The sequence below is a fragment of the Salmo salar genome, chromosome 21 (genome assembly GCF_965601325.2).
Source record: "Salmo salar chromosome 21, fSalSal1, whole genome shotgun sequence".
Lineage (NCBI taxonomy): Eukaryota > Metazoa > Chordata > Actinopteri > Salmoniformes > Salmonidae > Salmo > Salmo salar.
In genome coordinates, this window is record NC_138311.1 from 26927444 (window position 1) to 26952318 (window position 24875).

Genomic DNA, 24875 nt, shown 5'->3' on the forward strand with positions numbered 1-24875 from the left:
GAACCAGGGGAGAACCAGGGGAGGGACAGGGGAGAACCAGGGGAGAACCAGGGGAGAACCAGGGGAGGGACAGGGGAGGGACAGGGGAGAACCAGGGGAGAACCAGGGGAGAACCAGGGGAGGGACAGGGGAGGGACAGGGCGGAGAGTTCTCATCAAGCCCAGGATGGGACAACCTCATGGGTCGGGTCAGTTGAACTTTGTGAATCCACAGTTTTCCTGACCAACTTACCCGTGTCCCACTCCTGTTTCTGGAGGGCAATATGGTGTACAAACCTTTTTTTGCAGGCAAGCACAAACAGCGAACACGAGTTTCAAATAGTTTCAAGTAGTAACAAAGACTTTTTTTCCCCCTAATTTCTCATCCAGACCCTGAGATGCTGAATCAGATGTATTTGTGCTGAGCTGGAAGAAAAGCCTGCATACCATGCAGCTCTCCAGGACCAGGGTTGGTGACCACTGTTAAGGTTCTCCAGACTCCATGGATGACTTTGTTTTAAGCCCTGCGTGAGGCTGTGGTGGACTCTGAGTTGACAGTGATTAATGCTTGTCATTGTGTAGGGAACTAAAGGAGCCCTCTGAAGTCAGACCCATGTTTTCACTGTCCCGAGGCTAAGAAACCAACAGCAGTTGTTTGCCTGTCTGTTTCCATTTGGGGACGATGTCCAGGGCTATAGGTTCAGAGTTGTGACATATTGGGGACAGACAGATAATCAGGACTTTTAGGAACCGCACACAGAAGGGGGGGGGGGGGGGATTCCAAGCCCCTCTGGGTGCTTCTGTCCCCCTGGGATGGTGTGACAGTAGTGTTGGGATGTTGACTCCTCTGCTTGCCCACGGAATTCCAGTGTTGCCACACAGAGAACGGGAAAGTAAGGAAGAATGTGGCAAAGTGGGAGTTTCGCAGTTAGGCTTTGCCAACCAATCAGAGATAGAGCCCATGACGGCTGTGGAACTGTAAAGGAGAGATGGTTGACCCATCATTACCATGGTGACAGGGTCAGCCTCTCAACTCCCACTGTAATAACTGTAATAAAAGAGTAGCCTGAAAGTGTGATTGGTTTGGAGGGTCTCCTCTCTTATCCCTCATCTCTCCTCTCCTCCCCTCTCCTCTCCCCACCTATCCCCCTCTCCACTCCCCCCCTCTTCTCTCCCCTCCGCCCTCTCCTCTCCCCCTCTCCCCCTCGCCTCTCCTCTCCCCCTCTCCTATCCTCTCCTGTCCTCTCCCCTCTCCCCCTCCCCTCGCCTCTCCCCCTCTCCTCTCCCTCTGTCCTTTCCCCCTCTCCTCTTCTCCCCTCTCCTCCACTCCCCCCTTCTCTCCTCTCCCCCTCTCCTCCCCTCCCCTCTCCTCTCCCCCTCTCCTCCCCTCCCGTCTCCTCTCCCCCCTCTCCTCTCCTCTCCTCTCCTCTTCTCCCCTCTCTCCCCCTCTCCTCTTCTCCCCTCTCCTCCACTCCCCCCTTCTCTCCTCTCCCCCTCTCTACCCCTCCCCTCTCCTCTCCTCTCCCCCCTCTCCTCTCGTCTCTACTCCTCTCCCCTCCCCTCCCTTCTCCTCTCTTCTCCTCTCCCCCTCTCCTCTCCTCCCCTCCCCCCTCTTCTCCCCCCTCACCTCTCCTCCCCTCTCCTCTCCCCCCTCTACTCTCCTCTTCTCCTCTCCCCCCTCCTCTCCCCCCTCTACTCTCCTCTTCTCCCCTCCCCCCTCTTCTCCCCCCTCTCCTCTCCTCTCCTCTCCTCCTTTCCCCTCTACTCTCCTGTTCATCAGTAAACAGTAGACCAGATGTCATAGATGGATACAGGGGGTGGATGATGTTTGAAGGCCAAACACAGAGAGCTAATTGAATACTGTGTCTCAGTGCCATTGCATAGCTAGGATTCCCCTTGACTGTGTATCTGCTCTATGACACACACACACGCACGCACGCACACACACACACACACACACACACGCACGCACGCACGCACGCACGCACGCACAGACAGGCACGCACACACACACACACACGCACGCACGCACGCACGCACGCACGCACGCACGCACGCACGCACAGACACGTGCACAGACACACACACAGTAAATCATTGGAGCGAGAGCAGTAGAGAGAGACACTGACAGATTGACTGGACAGAGATTGCTCTGTATAAGTTACAATTAAAAACACTTTACCAAGCAAAGCACAAGCACTTTCACACATTCACACACACTGTATATTCTGTAGACATGCCATTCTGTCTGGGATCCTTTCGCTCCAATGGTTATTACTGAGTTATTTCAATAGGATATTTCTGGTTGGACTCTAAGCATGTTTTCGTTGAGCCTCTAAATAACATTCCCGGGGTAATACTCATCAGGGGTACTGGACAATGTCACACATAATATGCATCATAAACTTTCTCTGGCCTGCTGGCTAGGTGGTGTGTGTGTGTGTGTGTGTGTGTGTGTGTGTGTGTGTGTGTGTGTGTGTGTGTGTGTGTGTGTGTGTGTGTGTGTGTGTGTGTGTGTGTGTGTGTGTGTGTGTGTGTGTGTGTGTGTGTGTGTGTGATGGGGGTGGGGGTATGGGTCTGTGTCCCACTCATTACATTACTTTACATTTGACAGATGCACAGGTTAGGAACCCATTGACATTCTCTTCACACAGTGTGTGTGACCGTGATTAAAGCAAGACCGTTTCTCACTCAGTCTAGAGTACAGTTTTCTGGTTTTCATTAGTCACACATGCTTCTAATCCTCTGTCTTTCTGTCTGTAGTCATATGGGAGACTCACAGCACCGGGCCAGCTCTGTAATGTGATAATAAGGTGCTGAAAGCTCCTGTAATGTCCTTCATATCCTTCTACTCACACCCACTGTACAGCATGCTTTCAGTTGACTGGTTTTACTCTCGCTCTCTGATCTCTCTGCTCTCTCTCTGCTCTCTCTCCGCTCTCTCTCTGCTCTCTCTCCGCTCTCTCTCTGCTCTCTCTCTGCTCTCTCTCCGCTCTCTCTACTCTCTCTCTGCTCTCTCTCCGCTCTCTCTCTGCTCTCTCTCTGCTCTCTCTCCGCTCTCTCTCTGCTCTCTCTCTGCTCTCTCTGCTCTCTCTCTGCTCTCTCTCTGCTCTCTCTCTGCTCTCTCTCTGCTCTCTCTCTGCTCTCTCTCTGCTCTCTCTCTACTCTCTCTCTGCTCTCTCTCCGCTCTCTCTCTGCTCGCTCTCTGCCTCTCTCTGCTCTCTCTGCTCTCTCTCCGCTCTCTCTCCGCTCTCTCTCTGCTCTCTCTCTGCTCTCTCTCTCTGCTCTCTCTCTCTGCTCTCTCTCTCTGCTCTCTCTCCGCTCTCTCTCTGCTCTCTCTCTGCTCTCTCTCTACTCTCTCTCTGCTCTCTCTCTGCTCTCTCTCTGCTCTCTCTCTGCTCTCTCTCTGCTCTCTCTCTACTCTCTCTCTGCTCTCTCTCTGCTCTCTCTCCGCTCTCTCTCTACTCTCTCTCTGCTCTCTCTCTCTGCTCTCTCTCTGCTCTCTCTCTGCTCTCTCTCTGCTCTCTCTCTGCTCTCTCTCTGCTCTCTCTCCGCTCTCTCTCCGCTCTCTCTGCTCGCTCTCTGCTCTCTCTCTGCTCTCTCTCTGCTCTCTCTCTACTCTCTCTCTGCTCTCTCTCTCTGCTCTCTCTCTGCTCTCTCTCTGCTCTCTCTCTCTCTGCTCTCTCTCTGCTCTCTCTCTCTGCTCGCTCTCTCTGCTCGCTCTCTCTGCTCGCTCTCTGTGCTCTCTCTCTGTGCTCTCTCTCTCTCTGCTCTCTCTCTCTGCTCGCTCTCTCTGCTCGCTCTCTGTGCTCTCTCTCTCTGCTCGCTCTCTCTGCTCGCTCTCTCTGCTCGCTCTCCCCGCTCACTCTCTCTCTACTCTCTCTCTCTTTCTGCTCTCTCTCTATCTCTCTCTGCTCTCTCTCTCTCTCTCCCTGCCTGTCTCTCTCGCTCTCTCTCTCTCTGCTCTCTTTCTCTCTGTTCTCTCTCTCTGCTCTCTCTCTCTCTACCTCTCTCTCTCTCTGCTCTCTCTCTCTCTCCCTCTCTGCTCTCTCTCTCTCTTTTTCTCTCTCTCTCTGCATCTCTCTCTCTAGGATAATTTAATCTAGGTGCTGATGAGATGTGTCTGTGAGCCAACAGGAAGTGGTCATGATGAGTGTGGACTGAGATTCAGATTTCTTTAGATACAGATATTTTACTGGCGGAGAATTGAGAAAAGATGGGTGTTTGCACTATTTAGAGTAGGAACGCACGCACGCGCGCACACACACACACACACACACACACACACACACACACACACACCACACACACACACACACACACACACAGAGACACACACAGAGCACACACACACACACACACACACACACACACACACACACACACACACACACACACACACACACACACACACACAGTGGGAGGTGACTGAGGCTTATTGAGGCTTCATTAAAGGAACAGGAAGAGAATTTAAGCCCAGGGACAAACACACTGTCCCATTACAGCCTAACTAACGTGTACCTTTCACACCGCCGCTCAAAGTGTGTGTGTGCAGTAGAGCTCCATCAGGCTGAATGCCCACATCGCAATTACAGAGAATGAAAGGGAATCCTTGCAAACAGTTCGACTCTACTTACTGACATTAATTAAAGCACACTAGAACATTGTTGAAGTGGTTGACTCTAACAGGAATGCAAATGTTTTCATCGGATGTGTTAGTGCTAGGCTAGGACAAAAAAGTGCAATGCTTTGGACAGCAGTTGAGAAAGACAACATCAGTTCTTTTCATTTTCTTGCCTGTGGAAGACAGGATGGGACATCCACCCTTTCACACCCCTCTGTCACCGTGGTCCCCCCACACACACACTTACTGCATTCCATCACCCACGGTGGAGACATACTGCTACTCGCTGTCCATTCTCTAAGACCCTGAGGGCTAAGAGCAGGCTCGGTCAGTGGAGCGGTGGACACATGGCGGTGTGCACGTACACAGGCACACACACACTCTGGAGACCACAAAGTGAGCGAGTCAGGTGGGGTTGGGGGTTGAGGACAGGTGTCAGAACTGCCTTGGAAGAACAGTGTCATGTTCTTGCTCTTAGGACTCCTGGCCTGAGTGTATGTATGGGGTGATGACGTCCAGTGATGGCCAATTGTGGAAGCCCCAGACTCAGCAGATGACCCACAGTGTGTGTCGGGCCAGGTTGCTTGGAGTAGCTAACACACACACACACCACACACACACACACACACACACACACACTCACAAACACAACCCCCCACACACACAAACACACACATATTTTTACTCCCTACTACTGTTAAGCAGGTCTTCCCCCCTCCTCCCTCTGACTCCTCCCAGTAGAATATATAAATCAGGCCTGTGCTGTGTGGTGCTGTTTGGAGCTCATATCCCAGGGTTTCCTCTGTCCGTCTGTTTGTCTCTCCGTCTGTCTGACTGCAGTGATTATTCCCCCTTTAAACGGCCACTCACAGAGAAAGGTAAGGAACCTTCCAATCCTCCAGCCTTAGCTCCTTTTTCAGAATTTCAGATGACAAGCATGGATGAACATCCTGATTATTACAGTGGATAAATGCTGTAAAGAATGAAGCTTTTTAGATACATGTAAAACAAAAAAAACATCTGCTTAAGTTCTGGGCAACATCTGATGGTACACATTTTGTCACTTGGTTTGTGTGTCTGTATATGCAATATGTTTGTATTTGTCTAATAATTACTAGTCATTTAGAAAATGCTGACTGCTTGACGGCCATTGAGTGTATTCTGGAGTCATCAGAACCAGAGTTGGATATGCCCGAAGCCTTGGTATATAAGCTGTGTTCGTTGTGGTTGATTATTGTTTCTCTGTGGGGGAAAAGTATTTCCCCAGTGTATTCTTCATATCATGTGTTGGATTTACATGTTCATATTTAATCCAGTAAGATCTAAGCCTTCCTTTGTAATTGACTAAATTGTTTTAAGGTAGCACAAATCCCCTTTGGTCCACTTACATTATAGCTAAGTTGTTCTTGGATGTAATTGGGTCTCTTGGATGTTTTGGATGAAATAAGAATGGAAAGGCCTAATAGACTACTTGAACCATTATGGTTTTTTGTTTTGTAAAGCTGAAGTGTCTTTAAGAGGTGTCTTTGTTCACCTTAGCTGCTTCACGAGCAGAGGTCACTGACATGTCTGTGGTGCAGTTTATTTTTAATTCAAATATGGTGGAGTTTGTACTGTGTCTAATGGTGGCCATGCTTGGCTACAATCTGACCAGTAGACCATAGTAGGACTGGTGGACAGGGTGTGGGCCAGGGAAAGCCTGGCCCACACAGTATGTAGCTCTTCTCCTTGGCTATGTAGTGAGAGTGCCCCCTAGTGGGGTGGGTTTGTCCAGTTGTCCTCTTCTGACAAAAGTTGCCATCCCCAGGGAAATGGAATGTGTGTATCTGTGAGAGAATGTTTGTTTAGAAAGCATGTGTTTGTACACTTTTGTTTGTGTGTGTGTGTGTGTCTGTATGCAGGAGCGTGTGAGTGTGCGTGCATCTGTGTGTGTGTGTGTGTGTGTGTGTGTGTGTGTGTGTGTGTGTGTGTGTGTGTGTGTGTGTGTGTGTGTGTGTGTGTGTGTGTGTGTGTGTGTGTGTGTGTGTGTGTGTGTGTGTGTGTGTGTGTGTGTGTGTGTGTAGGCCGTGAGTTGTGTGTGTGGCAGAGGGATGAAGGCAAACTGTCAGGTCTGTGTGATGGGGGCAGGAGCAGAAGTTTGGTGAGAAAAGAGCCCAGAGCAAACACTGTCACTGGCTGACAGGACTTATTTCTCCCTGGAATAAGGACAGCTCATTGGCTAAGTGATGTTCTCTCCCTGGAATAATGACAGCTCATTGGTTAGATAGTGTTTTCTCACTGGAAAGCTCATTGTTGCATTGGCCTGTCAATCAAAGTGAATGTTTATTTATGGTATAATTCTTTGAGGCAGGAGTGACCAAGGCCTGATTCATGAGTGTGCAACATTACAGAACATATATACATGTACTAAGTAGATTAGTCCTGTTTCCCTGTCACCTAAAGTGAGGGATTTTGTAAGCTTTCTCACTCTTGTGCTGTGTGAGATGATGGCTTGCCATGGACATTACTGTTGATGCTCGAATCTGGTTGAAATACAAATTATTCAAAGTGCATCTATGGATGTGCAATGATTTAGACCAGGAAATCTTATCCTACAAGGCCCAGCGTGGGTGCTGGCTTTTACTCCCACGCGCAGTAGCTCCCCTGATCGAAACATCAGTTAGAGACTGATTAGTTGATTTGTAGTATCAGATGTGTTACTGCCAGAGGTGGGACCAAGTCACTATTATTTGAGTCACAAGCAAGTCTCAAGGTACGAGTCTCAAGTCAAGTCCCAAGTAGAACGGGTCAAGACTCAAGTCAAGTCCCAAGTAGAACGGGTCAAGACTTGAGTCAAGTCCAAGTCGTGCATTCTAAGTCGAGTCGAGTCACAAGTTTTCAAGTCAAGTTTAAAAAAAATCTAGACATGCAACGACTTGATCAATTACAAATCTTTGTCTATTTATTGAGGCTACCAGACAGCCCTTTTCATTATTTTGTCTCCAACACATTTTGATTAGCCTATTGTAGTTGTAAAATAGGAACCTTGTAGTAGTTGTAAGGGCATGGCATCAGCAGAAGGCAGGTTGACATGCTCACAGTGTAGACTTATGTACAGGTCTTAGTGATCCAATGATGAAAGCTCCATATCATACAAAATATACAAGTAGATTTACCAAATATACACAGGCAATAGCCCAAAAGCAATAGCCTCTATATCAGGCTTAACCTGTCCTATCTGAATGGACACAGGTAGAGGGCAAGACTGTACAGCCTCCCCTTGAGAAACCAAATGGAATCTGTCTAACAGGAGCTCAAACAGGGAGGCCTACTGGTACATAATATAAGCATTTGGTCCCCAGGACCATACAATTACCCAATTGGCAATTACAACCAATAAACTGGTTCTATAATGAAAAAAGGCAATTCCCACATCCATTGGTACATTCGTCTTAATCAGATTTAAGGATTATTACTGATATTTCAACACCATTCATACATGGAACAATAATTTTATCTTATTCAACGTTCTGACTCCAAAGCGTGGAGCTCAGGCCACATTGACTATTTCTATGCGCACTGAGGCGCGCACGCTCCAATTACACACAACCAGAATGACAGCGACATAGGACACATGCACACGGAACTCCGACATAACCCGGGAAATATCACCAAAGGAAAACATACATTGAATTAAATATACAGAATTTCTACCTCATTGGTCTTGTGAACATTCATGTGCATAATGAACATCACGCCACTCAGAGGGTAAGAAATGGTTGTCTAAATGAAAATGTATTGTAGACCGATCAAACATGAAACAGAAATATCTACACGTTGCAATAAATGGTACGGGATGGAATTATGAAACGCTAGCAGTACTAGATGGAAGATAGATTTACCACATAGGGCCTCTGCATTTAAATGTGTGAATGCAAGAGCAAACATTTCAACAAGAACATAAAAGCCTTCTCCACCATGTCAGGGGTGTGTCTTCACCACATGAATCATTCATTTTAACCTGTTAGGGCTAGGGGGCAGTATTTACACGGCCGGATAAAAAACGTACCCAATTTAATCTGGTTATTACTACTGCCTAGAAACTAGAATATGCATATAATTATTGGCTTTGGATAGAAAACACCCTAACGTTTCTAAAACAGTTTGAATGGTGTCTGTGAGTATAACAGAACTCATATGGCAGGCAAAAACCTGAGAAGATTCTGTACAGGAAGTGCCCTCTCTGACCATTCCTTGAGCTTCTTGACTCTTTTTATTGAAAACTGAGGATCTTTGCAGTAACGTGACACTTCCTACGGCTCCCATAGGCTCTCAGAACCCGGGAAAAAGCTGAATGATGTCGAGGCAGCCCCTGGCTGAAAAACATTAGCGCGTTTGGATAGTGGTCGGTCAGAGTACTATAAGACTGAGGCGCGTGGACGAGGGGATCCCATGTTTTTATTTTCTCTCTCTTTGTACTAAAACACAGATTCCCGGTCGGAATATTATCGCTTTTTTACGAGAAAAATGGCATAAAAATTGATTTTAAACAGCGGTTGACATGCTTCCAAGTACGGTAATGGAATATTTCGAATTTTTTTGTCACGAAACGCGTCGTGCGCGTCACCCTTCTTTACCCTTTCGGATAGTGTCTTGAACGCACGAACAAAACAGAGGATATTTGAACATAACTATGGATTATTTTGAACCAAACCAACATTTGTTATTGAAGTAGAAGTCCTGGGAGTGCATTCTGACGAAGAACAGCAAAGGTAATAACATTTTTCTTATAGTAAATCTGACTTTGGTGAGGGCTAAACTTGGTGGGTGTCTAAATAGCTAGCCCTGTGATGCCGGGCTATCTACTTAGAATATTGCAAAATGTGCTTTCACCGAAAAGCTATTTTAAAATCGGACATAGCGAGTGCATAGAGGAGTTCTGTATCTATAATTCTTAAAATAATTGTTATGTTTTTTGTGAACGTTTATCGTGAGTAATTTAGTAAATTCACCTGAAGTTTGCTAGTTCTGAACGTCACATGCTAATGTAAAAAGCTGGTTTTTGATAAAAATATGAACTTGATTGAACAAAACATGCATGTATTGTATAACATAATGTCCTAGGTGTGTCATCTGATGAAGATCATCAAAGGTTAGTGCTGCATTTAGCTGTGGTTTGGGTTTATGTGACATTATATGCTAGCTTGAAAAATGGGTATCTGATTATTTCTGGCTGGGTACTCTGCTGACATAATCTAATGTTTTGCTTTCGTTGTAAAGCCTTTTTGAAATCGGACAGTGTGGTTAGATTAACGAGAGTCTTGTCTTTAAAATAGTGTAAAATAGTCATATGTTTGAGAAATTGAAGTAATAGCATTTCTAAGGTATTTGAATAACGCGCCACGGGATTCCACTGGCTGTTACGTAGGTGGGACGAAATCGTCCCACTGGCCCTAGAGAAGTTAAACACATTCCAAATGCAAGCTTCAAGTAAATGATCAATTTCAAGCAATTTTTACATACCAAAATACCAGTAGGCATATGCTAGTAATTGTTGCCCCATTTCTGATCAGCTTTCAAAGTAAACAGTTTATATCCATGGCGATCTCTGGTCCTATAATTTGATGTTTGCACTGCACCCGATCCTATAGATGTACAGAAAATCAGCAATATGTTTGCCTCCTCACCACCCGACCTCTATTGATTCACAGTTTGCTGGTCCAATCAGAGTGCCGGGTTTGCGTTTCACTAGACAATTTGTTGCAGATTTTCTTGCAGGGGCGATCTGCAGCTACTCTCTGGCTACGTGTAGAGTAATCCACGTAGTCTCTGTGCCTCAAAATGAGTTACAAAACATTACAAAACCTGGCCAGATAAACTCAAGTCATTAATTTAAAGTCAAAGTCGAATCCCGAGTCTTGAGGCTCCAAGTCAAGTCTGAAGTTATTTTATTTTCTATTAAGTCGGGTCTCAAGTCATTAGTGTAACTCCAGTCAGACTCGAATCCAAGTCATGTGACTTGAGTCCACAACTCTGGAAACTGCTTGGCTGGAGCAAAATTGTTTAGATTCGGCTTGTACAGTCACAAGCACACAATGGCTTCATTGCGTAAATGAACAAACAGCTGGGAGAACATTTTCCACTTTGACCAGACAAATGGCCAGAGAGCTGTCTAGTCTAACTGGTAGTGTCCCTGAGGCATCACAAGCTTTTTCCTGGACCTTATTCAGTGCTTGAAACGTTCTGAGATTTGCAGATATAGAAATATCACAGAAAACTGTGGGCTATGGGCTAACTGTAAGTGATTGGTGATTGATGTTTACTGTATATCATAAGGATGGGTTTCAGTGTCATAGTGATTGTTGTTGGCAGTCTATTTAGTGCATGTGGAAATCAGAGAATCTGTGTAGGATCTACCCTGAGCTGACGGCCTTGTATTCCAATGTCCTTCGCATAGACTTCGTCTTAACTCACAGATCTAGTTTCAGCTTACCATTCCCAAATCCTAACCTTCACTATCAGAAGGAAAACATGCTAAACTGGCCTCAGATCAGTATCTGTGTATCTTAGAGAGTGCTGGAACATGGTGAAGATTCACATTCACATCATAAATAGGTGGTTGAATGCACTGGAGCACAGGTTGGTGATTGTGTGTGTGTGTGTGACTTGAACCCATTTGATGCTATTTGATGGTGTGACTGCGTAATCCACTGCCTTTAAAAGCTGTTCTCAACAATCAACCATTTTCCCCTCCTCTTTTGGACAGGGCGTATTTTCCACAGCTCCTCTCATTCTGAATTCCTCTCTCCTTATTTCTGTACCAGGCCAGTTCCACTCGTCTGACTCACACACAGACAAAAGCCTGAAAGCTTAAACAAACCCTGAGTATACAAAACATGACAGACTAACCAGGTGAAAGCTATGATCCTTTATTGATGTCACTTGTTAAATCCACTCCCACCAGTGTAGATGAAGGGGAGGAGACAGGTTAAAGAAAGATGTTTAAGCCTAGAGACAATTGAGACATGGATTGTGTATGTGTGCCATTCAGAGGGTGAATGGGCAAGACAAAATATTTAAGGGCCTTACGGGGTATGGTAGTAGGTGCCAGGCGCACCGGTTTGTGTCAAGAACTGCAACACTGCTGGGTTTTTCACGCTCAACAGTTTCCTGTGTGTATCAAGAATGTTCCACCACCCAAAGGACATCCAGCCAACTTGACACAACTGTTGGAAGCATTGGAGTCAACATGGGCCAGCATCCCTGTGGAACGCTTTCGACTCCTTGTAGAGTCCATGCCCTGACGAATTGAGGCTGTTCTGAGGGCAAAAGGGGGTGAAACTCAATATTAGGAAGGTGTTCCTAATGTTTGGTATGCTCAGTGTATATACCCAACTATCCTTTAACATATCAACTACCATGAGAACCTCAAACAGAGATTCCTCTTCTTGTTCCCTCCAAGTGGACATAGGAGGTACAGGGTCAAGGCGTCCGGATACTGGGTTTGGTTTGCTCCTAGCAGAACTCGGCTAAGCGAAGCAAACGTCTGTGCCTCGCATACTCCCTTAAAAAGACATTAGCTTGAAAAACGAGCAATATTACTGTTTGTTGCTCTTGAAACACTTCCTCAAAATAGTCACAATCAATCTAAGATAAATCAAGAAATCGGCCATTCATTTTTATGTTTGGCCGAGGAGGTCTTAGTCGCGCAATTTTACATCTAACTAATATGTTTGGTGCTGTATTTCTCAAGTGGAAAAATGTGCATGAAAACTAGTCATCTGTCATTGAATGACAATAAATACTTAATTGAAGAATCCCTACTGTCGACCAATGATAGATAAATGGGCACCGAACATTGGCTCGCCTCAACAAAAAAAGTGATGTGCACCAACAGCAACCCAAAAATCAGCAGAATGTTGCCTAACACCAAAAAAAAAAAAAACGACACTAAATGTTGTCTTAATATATGCATGAACTGTTTCAACCGGGAAGCATACTGAAAGCTTCAGAAAGGCAGAATAAGGACCGAAAGGTCAAAGGGTTCTAAGAAGATGATCCCTACAACACGTCACTGCAGATCAGGTGTTTGTACTGTATGTGTGTGTGTCTTCAATGCGTTGCGTAAAGAGCATGTTTGCACAAACATAAACCTCTACTCTTAAGAGATATTTAAACGGGAGGAATTCACTGCATTCAGAGAGGGAGAAAGCCAGTGTGAGAGAATCTGTAAACATAGTTTGGTTGTTTAGTTTAGCTGTGTCTAACTAGGCCTGTGTGTGTTTGTGTGTGTGTGTGTGTGTGTGTGTGTGTGTGTGTGTGTGTGTGTGTGTGTGTGTGTGTGTGTGTGTGTGTGTGTGTGTGTGTGTGTGTGTGTGTGTGTGTGTGTGTGTGTGTGTGTGTGTGTGTGTGTGAGAGAGAGAGAGAGAGAGAGAAAGCTGGCAGCCGGGAGATGGGATGGAAAAGGAAGGAGGAAGGGGACTTGGGAATGGTTGTGTTGGTGTGGAGAGGAATCGGACGGTCCAGTGGTTGTCTGGACATGCTCAGTAGGCTTGGACAGTTGTTCCTTGGTTAGTGGGAATGTTTTCAACATCCAGTAGGATCACACAGTGCTGTCAGAGTGATTAATGCTACGTGCCTATTGCGTGTACTCATACACATATGTCTCTGTGCTTCGTAACCTCTTTCTCTCCCTTTCATTACTTCGCTCCCCTCCATTTCTCCTCTCACTCCCTCTCTCACCTCCCACACCACCCCCTTCTCTCTCTCTTCTTTCCCTCTCTTCCCCTCTCCCTTCTCTTCCCCTATCTCCTTCTCTCTCTTAGGCCACTGGGAGGACTTCCAGGTCACTGAATGTGGATGTTTCTGGAGGAAGAGAGAGTCAGGGGGAAAATAGAGGGATGAGAAGAAAGATGGGAAAGGGGGAATAGACATGTCTGCTAATTTAGATAGAGAGGAAGAATAGGAGACGGTGAAGCGAAATATGAGAAGAGAAAGATGTCTGTGGAGGACGAGTAGAAGACAGTAGGATGAAGGGAAGAGAATAGACAGATGTGTCTAAAAGTAGAGGAAGAAGAGGAGGAGTAGATAGAGATATTTCCACCTCTTTCTAGAGGAGAGGAACGATAGAAGAGGAACAAAGAGAGATGTTATGGATGGAGAGTGTTTTACTGTGCTCTGCTATGTACTGTACTTGGCTCTTCTCTCCATTCTCTCAGACATCACATTCCATTGTGTGTGTGTGTGTGTGTGTGTGTGTGTGTGTGTGTGTGTGTGTGTGTGTGTGTGTGTGTGTGTGTGTGTGTGTGGTGTGTGTGTGTGTGTGTGTGTGTGTGTGTGTGTGTGTGTGTGTGTGTGTGTGTGTGTGTGTGCATGTGCAAGGGGGAACCATCTATAAATGGACATCTAGAAAAGGAAAATGCACCAAACAGACATACAGCCATAAAACACACACACACACACACACACACACACACACACACACACACACACACACACACACACACGTTTTCACTGTGCACCAATACAGTTCATAGTGCAATAGTTTATACTGTTTACATTCTATGTCAACCACAGCTTCTGCATGTAGTGTCAGACAGTAGCGTGTCATTGTTACAGATCATTTCATACGTTTTAAGCAAAAGAAAAACATCTTCATGAGGTTGATCAGAGAGGAAGTCTGTTTATGTTTACAGAAATCAAATCAAAGTTAATTGGTCGCATACCCAGTTTTTCAGATGTTATCGCAGGTGTATCTAGTTCCAACAACGCAGCAATATCTAGCAATGCAATAACAATAACAGTATCCCAGTTCAAAACAGCCATCTTCCATTCCCTTTGGAACACATGTCACTCATACCAAAGACAGTACAGTATAAACATAGGCAGAAGCTGCTCCTCCAATAGAAATCCCTGATCACGCTTGTAGGTGATGTCATGGCAACATATGCTGGCCAAGCTCATGCGCAGAAACATTTAATCGAGTCTAAGGGTCGTCTTGCACCGAACTGCACATGTGCAAGCCGTCAAATCAAAGACACTCCTTTGAAATAAAGTTTTTGATGAAAATGAAAATGTGTCAGTTCGTCACTTTGTTAGAGTAATAACATATCCAACTACTTAAGACACTGACTCGAATCTAGGTTGTGCATTGAGGAAGAATTTCTCACTTCTTTCATTGACTTCCCAAACCCCAAAACACTGCACTGCACCAGATATGATGTTCCAAAAGGACCCAACGGTAGGCCAAGCCTATACTTTAAACTACACATTTTAGTTAGCAGCTGTTAGTATCTAATATTGTGGATCCCTTAATTATACATTTCCATAGAGATATGACACATTATTTAACGTGTATTTCAGACATTTCAAGATCCAGAGAAGAGGGTCCTGTACAGCCGTTTGAAAACATTTCCCAGAACTCAGCTTGGTACTAGGAAAAGGGCTTTCAACAGCTCCTGGTATAAGGACAATTCATGGCTTGAATATTCTGTAAATCAAGATTAGTTTTATTGTTTCAACTGTAAGCATTTTCCTCTGCCCAATACACCTGAATCTGCCTTCACATCACAGTCAGGTTTTTGTAACTGGAAAAAGGCGCTGTTTAAAGATTCTGGGTTTAAGCTCCATTCGAAGGCAGAGCATCATATCAATGCTATGCATGCTTGGAATCAGCATAAAAGGGCTATTGACAGCAACTCATCAATGTTAGATGTCATAAATGAGGACCGGAAAAAGAAAGTGGAGGAAAACTGTACTTACATTAAAACAATTGCAGATGTGCTCCTATTAACTGCTACTCAAAATATAGTGCAGGTCATCGAGAGTCTGGTGACTCTCACAACAAGCGTAATTTTTTGAGAATCTTAGAAGAAATAGCAAAGCATGACCCTCTCATAGAGAAAAGGATGAATGTATGTGGTAATACTAAGTACACCAGCCACCAAATCCAGAAGGAAGTTCTTGAGGGCTGAGCTGAGATGGTATAAAGTCAAATAATAAGAGAAGTAAAAGAAAGTGAAGTTTTTAGTGTAATTGCAGAAGAAACCAAAGATTTAAAGAAAAAAGAACAAATGTCTTTAGTTGTGAGGTACTACTACAACGGTGCCATCCACGAAAGCTTTTTACACTTTCAGTCAGCTGAAAGCTTAGATGCAGCACGGCTCACAAAAATGATAATTGATTGCCTTGAAAAACATGGTCTGGACTACAGAAATAATCTTGTAGGGCAAGGCTATGACGGTGCATCCGTCATGAGCGGAAAGCATTCTGGTGTGTCTGTACGGATTAAAAACAGTGCAAGATTTGCATTTTATGTGCACTGTAATGCACGTTGTTTGAATTTGGTTCTTGTCGATGCTGTAAAATCAGAGGCAGTTAACTGTTTTGCTCTCCTGCAGAAGCTTCATAACTTTCTATCTGGTTCGTACGTTCATCTCAAGTGGCTTGCAGTTCAGAAAGAAACGTATCCACAGCAGCAGCCCAGGGAACTACAGAGACTTACAGATGTAAGGTGGGCAAGCAGATACATGGCATGCCGTAATCTGAGGGACAGGCTTCCAGCAGTTCTGAGAGTGCTACAGGATATCACACTTGAAAATAGTGGTGATAGATCAGTGGAGGCAACAGGCCTTCTTTCTCAGATAGATTTACATTTCATAGGGCTTTTGGTTACCTTTTGTAAAGTGTTTGGTGATGCCTAATGTCTTTCTGACATGCTCCGATCAAGCTCTCTTGACCTAGCAAGGGCTGCTGATCTTGTAGGTGCCCTTACATACACATGGAAACAGGTTGAAGAGATTGCAGAGCACTGCAAAATAAGTGTACAGTGTGTAAAAGACAGCCTAAAACAAGCTTAAGATTTCACGACTCATTGATGATGAGCACTGTAGGACAGAAAAATAGTGACCAAAGTGATGGTGAGAGCTTCCAAAGCGCTATCTTTTATCAGGTGCTTGACAGTCTCACAGCTGAGCTGCAGAGGCGTTTTTCAAATAAGAATTGCGAAATAATGCAAGGGGTCCAGTCTCTCAACCCAAAGAGTACAACATTCTTGAATGAGGAGCCTTTGTTTGCCTTTGCTCAGACCTTTTAGTCAGATTTAGAGGATCTCGAACATGAGGTTCATCAAACCAAGCGGCTTCTTGATAGGAGAGAGAAAAGTGGAAGGGACAGACTGTCTACTTTCCTTGACTTTGTTGTGTTTCTAGAACCTTATAAAGAGGTCTTCCATGAGCTATTTTGACTTCGTAAGATTTCTGTTGTTACACCAGTCAGCAGTGCTTCTTGCGAGAAAAGCTACTCAGCTTTAAAGCTGATTAAAACCCAACTTAGGACAACAATGGTTAATGACAGGTTAAGTCACCTCGGAATTCTAAATGTTGAGTCAAAGAGGGCACACTCCCTCAACATGGGTGAGTTTGTGAAACATTTCTCTAGGTATCACCAGAACCGCAGAATTATGCTGTTTTAAATCGACCGAGGATAATTTGGCACTTAGGCGGTCCCTCTGGTCATGATTAAAACCTGCACTGTGTACTAGCTAGTACACTAATACTCTAAAATGATAAAGGCTATCATGTCACACAGATTTAATTTGGTCTTGATTAGGCCAATTCCAAAACTTTTCTTTGCTATTAGTTACATAAAATATATGAGCATAAATATGATACTGTACGTTTGTAATATTGATGGGCGCCAAAATTATTTATATTTTTCAAGTCCATTTCTGCTTGATACCTGGTATGTCAAATTGCAGTGTGTGTTTTTTTGTAAATTTACTTTTTTTGTAAATAAACTATGCAATTTATGTAACACACTAATGCTATCTTATCTCCTTGGTGCTTGAGCTTTATTTTCTGTATTTCTGTATATTTTTCCTGTATATGTATGTATGTATGTATGAATGAATGAATGAATGAATGAATGAATGAATGAAAGAGAGAGAGAGAGAGAGCTGCAGTTCCGCGGTAGAGACACTGACTATTTATAGTATGTTAAAGAATTCTAGTGAAGTAACCCTTTTGGACCACACTATCTGCCACATTGAAGAACTCTGGGTTAAGTGAATTATCACTTCTACCTCTAATTAGCAATCATACAGTGAGGGAAAAAAGTATTTGATCCCCTGCTGATTTTGTACATTTGCCCACTGACAAAGAAATTATCAGTCTATAATTTTAATGGTAGGTTTATTTGAACAGTGAGAGACAGAATAACAACAAAAAATGCAGAAAAACGCATGTCAAAATTTTTATAAATTAATTAGCATTTTAATGAGGTAAATAAGTATTTGACCCCCTCTCAATCAGAAAGATTTCTGGCTCCCAGGTGTCTTTTATACAGGTAACGAGCTGAGATTAGGAGCACACTCTTAAAGGCAGTGCTCCTAATCTCAGTTTGTTACCTGTATAAAAGACACCTGTCCACAGAAGCAATCAATCAATCAGATTCCAAACTCTCCACCATGGCCAAGACCAAAGAGCTCTCCAAGGATGTCAGGGACAAGATTGTAGACCTACACAAGGCTGGAATGGGCTACAAGACCATCGCCAAACAGCTTGGTGAGAAGGTGACAACAATTGGTGCAATTATTCGCAAATGGAAGAAACACAAAAGAACTGTCAATCTCCCTTGGCCTGGGGCTCCATGCAAGATCTCACCTCGTGGAGTTGCAATGATCATGAGAACGGTGAGGAATCCGCCCAGAACTACACGGGAGGATCTTGTCAATGATCTCAAGGCAGCTGGGACCATAGTCACCAAGAAAACAATTGGTAACACACCAAGCCGTGAAGGACTGAAATCCTGCAGCGCCCGCAAGGTCCCCCTGCTCAAGAAAGCACATATAGATGCCCGTCTGAAGTTTGCCAATGAACATCTGAAGGATTCAGAGGACAACTGGGTGAAAGTGTTGTGGTCAGATGAGACCAAAATGGAGCTCTTTGGCATCAACTCAACTCGCCGTGTTTGGAGTAGGAGGAATGCTGCCTATGATCCCAAGAACACCATCCCCACCATCAAACATGGAGGTGGAAACATTATGCTTTGGGGGTGTTTTTCTGCTAAGGGGACAGGACAACTTCACCGCATCAAAGGGACGATGGACGGGGCCATGTACCGTCAAATCTTTGGTGAGAACCTCCATCCCTCAGCCAGGGCATTGAAAATGGGTCGTGGATGGGTATTCCAGCATGACAATGACCCAAAACACACGGCCAAGGCAACAAAGGATTGACTCAAGAAGAAGCACATTAAGGTCCTGGAGTGGCCTAGCCAGTCTCCAGACCTTAATCCCATGAGGAGAGGGACAAAATCCCTCCTGAGATGTGTGCAAACCTGGTGGCCAACTACAAGAAACGTCTGACCTCTGATTGCCAACAAGGGTTTTGCCACCAAGTACTAAGTCATGTTTTGCAGGGGGTCAAATACTTATTTCCCTCAATTAAAATGCAAATCATTTTATTACATTTTTGACATGCTTTTTGTTTTTCTGGATTTTTTTGTTGTTATTCTGTCTCTCACTGTTCAAATAAACCTACCATTAAAATTATAGACTGATAATTTCTTTGTCAGTGGGCAAACGTACAAAATCAGCAGGGGATCAAATACTTTTTTCCCTCACTGTAGGATTCATTCATGCTCCTTAGTTGCCAGGTTAGGGTTACACACTCATTTCCTGTCATGGTCTAAGGCCCCCCTGAAGTAGCCTTGGCCACCCCATGTAGAAAACTCTAGTTCCACCACTGCCACTACAGTAAAGTACAGTATGTTTACCTGCATGACTACACGGGGGGGTGTGTGTGTGTGTGTGTGTGTGTGTGTGTGTGTGTGTGTGTGTGTGTGTGTGTGTGTGTGTGTGTGTGTGTGTGTGTGTGTGTGTGTGTGTGTGTGTGTGTGAAGCTTTTTCAGCCATGGGGAGCAGAGGGAGGGTTTGAGAAGGTGGTATACTTAACTTGGCGTACTAAATCGAAATGTGGCTTTAGTGCCCTTTCTGTTGAAATACTTCTGCTTGGTTGTCATACAGTGATGACATAAAGGTCTGTAGTTGAGTGAGAAATCAAAACAGAAAAGCATATTCATGTGAGGAACCGGTCATTCTGTGCCTGGCCAATGTGGCCGTACGGTAGTAGCATAGTGAAGCTACAGATACTGGCACCTACCAAAATAAGTATTACCCATAAATCTCCTGGAGACGCCATTCATTCATGAGTCACACTCAAGCTTCACCAGAGTGGCGTCTGTGAAAAATAACACGTCCAGCACAGTCTGACCGTGTGTGTGTGTGTGTGTGTGTGTGTGTGTGTGTGTGTGTGTGTGTGTGTGTGTGTGTGTGTGTGTGTGTGTGTGTGTGTGTGAGATCCTCTGTGAGGGTAAGGAAGATCCCATTGAGACTTGTCCAGCTTGAACCCACCATGGAGTCATTCAGACCGTGCCAAACTGAGGGGGCTGTAGGTTAGGACCCATGCCAGCTTGTCTAATAACAGCTAATAGCAGGTTAGTGTGACCAAACCCTGTGGGACTGAGTGTAGTGGAGAGGAGCTCCAACCCTCGCTGGGCCATCCTTCCAAATCGGGTCTCGTTGACTCGACTACGTGAGCGAAGCCTCGATGTCTGAGGCTGCTCTAACCCAATTACAATGTATTTACATACATTTCATAGAAGCAATTTGAAGGAGCTCATTCAGTGGATCCTTTAGCTAAATGCAATGCTAGTGAATGATGGTCTCTTTCATAGCATATATGTTGTGGTAACAAGCTGCATCATGTATTGATAAGGCAAGGGTTGGTTGCCTGCCCTACACCTTACGCAATAGAGCAGGTTTCATGATGTAGGTCTACACGTGTCTGACAGCTAACTCTTGGGAGTCGATGACAACAGGTTGGGGGGTCTGACACTGAACAGAAATCATGTTCCGCATCTCTCATGTTGTGAAAATGTTTCCTATCCTCTCAAGTTTGTCACACTCACATACACGCACATGTCCACACACACACACATGTCAACACACACATGCACATGTCTACACACGCACACACACACACACACACACACACTATGGTTTAAGTTACAGACTGCTTATCATGTATCACTTTGGGTCGTTTTAATGCTTTCTCAGTGTACACTCTGGCTGTCCTTGTACAGTTGATCATTTGTTAGTATGAGGCAATGAAAGATTAGTCACACGGCCTGCTATTAGGAAGTCATTGAAAGTTTGCACCTACTCCACAAAACCCCCAAACACTTTCACACGCTTACAGTTTTTCCCAATTGCTAAAACACAATTTTGCAAACTAGGCTGGTTTTATCAAAATACTTAACACAACTCACAAAACCACACACCCAAACTGCAAAATACCTCATATATCCTGCAAAATGAAGCACTGCAACCAAAACTACATATAGCATTATCAAAATCAAACGTTTTCACGAAATGGCACACACTTCATTCATTTTACCAGATTTTTGTCTAATCAACTACACACTGTTGGGCATAATGAAAAGCACTCTCATCTTTAGTATGCTTTGCCATAATACTAAAATAGTTCAAATTGTAGAAAATTCTTCAGATGCACACATGCTGTTGAAACATTTTATTTTTCACCAAACAAGTCAGTGCAACATATGCACAGCAGATATATTTACATTGACTGAACAAAAATATGCTCACAAAAAAACAGTAAACTGAAAAAGAAAATTGCAGAAAAAATGTGCAAAAAAAATATATATATAAAAAAAAGAGGCAAGAAAAATAATTAGGCAGCATCTTGCCGCACAGCTGGGTCTGGCCACAACGCCTCATCCACATCACAGGCAATATCTTCCCTTGCCAGACATTGAGGGATTTTATGGTGTTGAATATGGTGTTGTCTTGGATGATGTGGCTTTGAATTTCTCGTAATCTCATTTCATTATTTTCCAAAACCAAGTTTACAATGGCAGATTCCTATACCCCGGTGAACATTTGGCCCCTTCCTCCACCATGGTTGCTTCTCTCAGTCCTTTAGAAAAACTAAAAAACTAAAATATAGGGCTTGGACAATGCAGCCTAAAGATATTTCCCCCACAGTAGAGTAAATTCTTGTCACGTCCTGACCAGTAATATGGGTTATTTGTTATTGTAGTTTGGTCAGGACGTGGCAGGTGGTATTTGTTTTATGTGGTTCGGGGGTTATGTGTATGTAGAGGGGTGTTTTATTTATGTGTTCCGGGGTTTTGGTGTATGTTCTTGTTTTGGTATTCTAGGTTTTTCTAGTTTGTATATTTTTTTGTTGGTCTGTGTGGCTCTCGATCAGGAACAGCTGTACATCGTTGTTCCTGATTGAGAGTCATATATAGGGAGCTTGTTTTCACCTGGTTGTTTGTGGGTAGTTGTATTTTACACTGCTGTTATTTATAGCCTGTGAAACTGTCGTTCTTTGTTTTCACTTCACTTTAATTAAATAAAATAAAATAATAATGATGAGCACGCAACCCGCTGCGCCTTGGTCCCCTTCTCTCTTCAATGACAGCTGTGACAATTCTACAGGAAATTTGTGCAGTTAGTGTATGACATCAGCCATTCATGAAGTAAACAGGTGTCACCGAACTGATACACTATGACATGGGGTGTACTACATAGTGTGAAAGAAATTTTGGTTACATACTGTACCTGTACTCCAGTCTAAATGTCCGGATGCCACAGGCGACAGTAAAACGGCTCAAGTTGGGCTGCACTCTCTGTCCAGCCTCTTGCATTGTCAGCCCATGGTTGATGACATGATCAACTAAGGTTGCTCTGATTTCATTTTAAAGTTGTCTTCTTTGGCCATGAACTCCTCTACCAGCTCTACCCCTACCTCTCACTCTTCCTCCCCCTCTCATTCTCACCCTCCCTCTTCGTCTCTCTGCAACGGCTTCCATTGTTGTTGTAAAACACAAGGTGCTCACCTGTGGTCTTTTCATAGTGCTTTCTTCCTGATTGAAGTGGTAACAACTAACCATTGAGGTGTTTGGCCAGGTGGCGCATGTATTGGCCAATTAGCTCATGTAGTGTCATTTTGAATGGCAGTGTTTTGAAATGGCAAACATGTGACTTTATGTCAGATTGTTGTGTCTTATGCAGAGAACCGTGTGCAGTGCATTTAAATAGTGTCATTTTGAATTGCAAAATGTGTGTAAAGCAGAAAATGTGTTTAGACTTTTGAAGACTTGAGAAGAGGTTTTGCTCTCTGTGTGTCAGTTTAAATAATTGTGCTGTGCATGTCATTTTAGTGTGTTAGCAATTGGAAAAAACAAAGAACTTTTGATGGATCTATTTACTCTGAGTTACAATTTGGTGGCGGAAGTGTGTGTGACAGTTAAACTGACCCTGTCAAATGTCTCAGCATCTAGGCATTTCACCCAACCCTGGTCCTGGAAAGGAGTTTCAGGTTACTTACGTGAATACTCACTCAAAATAACTCTGTATACAGGAGTCTGCTGAATGGCCAAAATGTGAATGTAACATAAAATACATCTGTGTCATTTACAGTGGGACCCTGGCCAAGCATGGATGGCCAAAACGGAATATCTATATTTTGTCAGAAAACACATTTCTGCTACAAAAGCAGCGATGAACAGAGCATGTCCTTAATCCACCTCTCAATTCTACTGTATTACAGTCTAGACTGTTCTGTCTCCACCATAATGGACCCTTATCACACACACACACACACACACACACACACACACACACACACACACACACACACACACACACACACACACACACTGAAAAAGTGTGTGCGAGCAAGGAGGCCAACAAACCTGACTCAGTTACACCAGCTCTGTCAGGAGGAATGGGCCAAAATTCACACAACTTCTTGTGAGAAGCTTGTGGAAGGCTACCTGAAACATTTGACCCAAGTTAAACAATTTAAAGACACTGCTACAAAATACTAATTGAGTGTATGTAAACTTCTGACCCACTGGGAATGTGATGAAAGCTGAAATAAAAGCTGAAATAAATCATTCTCTCTACCGTTATTCTGAAATTTCACATTCATAAAAAAAAGTGGTGATCCTAACTAACCTAAGACAGGGAATTTTTACAAGGATTAAATGTCAGGAATTGTGAAAAACTGAGTTTAAATGTATTTGGCAAAGGTGTATGTAAACTTCCAACTTCCAACTTCAACTGTATATATATATACATATATACTGCTCAAAAAAATAAAGGGAACACTAAAATAACACATCCTAGATCTGAATGAAAGAAATAATCTTATTAAATACTTTTTTCTTTACATAGTTGAATGTGCTGACAACAAAATCACACAAAAATAATCAATGGAAATCCAATTTATCAACCCATGGAGGTCTGGATTTGGAGTCACACTCAAAATTAAAGTGGAAAACCACACTACAGTCTGATCCAACTTTGATGTAATGTCCTTAAAACAAGTCAAAATGAGGCTCAGTAGTGTCTGTGGCCTCCACGTATCTGTATGACCTCCCTACAACGCCTGGGCATGCTCCTGATGAGGTGGCGGATGGTCTCCTGAGGGATCTCCTCCCAGACCTGGACTAAAGCATCCGCCAACTCCTGGACAGTCTGTGGTGCAACGTGGCGTTGGTGGATGGAGCGAGACATGATGTCCCAGATGTGCTCAATTGGATTCAGGTCTGGGGAACGGGCGGGCCAGTCCATAGCATCAATGCCTTCCTCTTGCAGGAACTGCTGACACACTCCAGCCACATGAGGTCTAGCATTGTCTTGCATTAGGAGGAACCCAGGGCCAACCGCACCAGCATATGGTCTCACAAGGGGTCTGAGGATCTCATCTCGGTACCTAATGGCAGTCAGGCTACCTCTGGCGACCACATGGAGGGCTGTGTGGCCCCCCAAAGAAATGCCACCCCACACCATGACGGACCCACCGCCAAACCGGTCATGCTGGAGGATGTTGCAGGCAGCAGAACGTTCTCCACGGCGTCTCCAGACTCTGTCACGTCTGTCACATGTGCTCAGTGTGAACCTGCTTTCATCTGTGAAGAGCACAGGGCGCCAGTGGCGAATTTGCCAATCTTGGTGTTCTCTGGCAAATGCCAAACGTCCTGCACGGTGTTGGGCTGTAAGCACAACCCCCACCTGTGGACGTCGGGCCCTCATACCACCCTCATGGGGTCTGTTTCTGACCGTTTGAGCAGACACATGCACATTTGTGGCCTGCTGGAGGTCATTTTGCAGGGCTCTGGCAGTGCTTCTCCTGCTCCTCCTTGCACAAAGGCAGAGGTAGCGGTCCTGCTGCTGGGTTGTTGCCCTCCTACAGCCT

General features: G+C 44.4%; 1 protein-coding gene across 1 annotated transcript in view; it reads left to right on the top strand.

The window, feature by feature from the left end:
* Positions 1-5358: 5358 nt before the first annotated feature.
* Positions 5359-24875, top strand: part of LOC106582005 (uncharacterized) — a 29984-nt gene continuing 10467 nt past the window's right edge. Inside the window, exon 1 of the mRNA XM_014164635.3 lies at positions 5359-5480. The gene's annotated coding sequence lies outside the window, so the exon portion shown is untranslated. The remainder of the gene's footprint in view (positions 5481-24875) is intronic.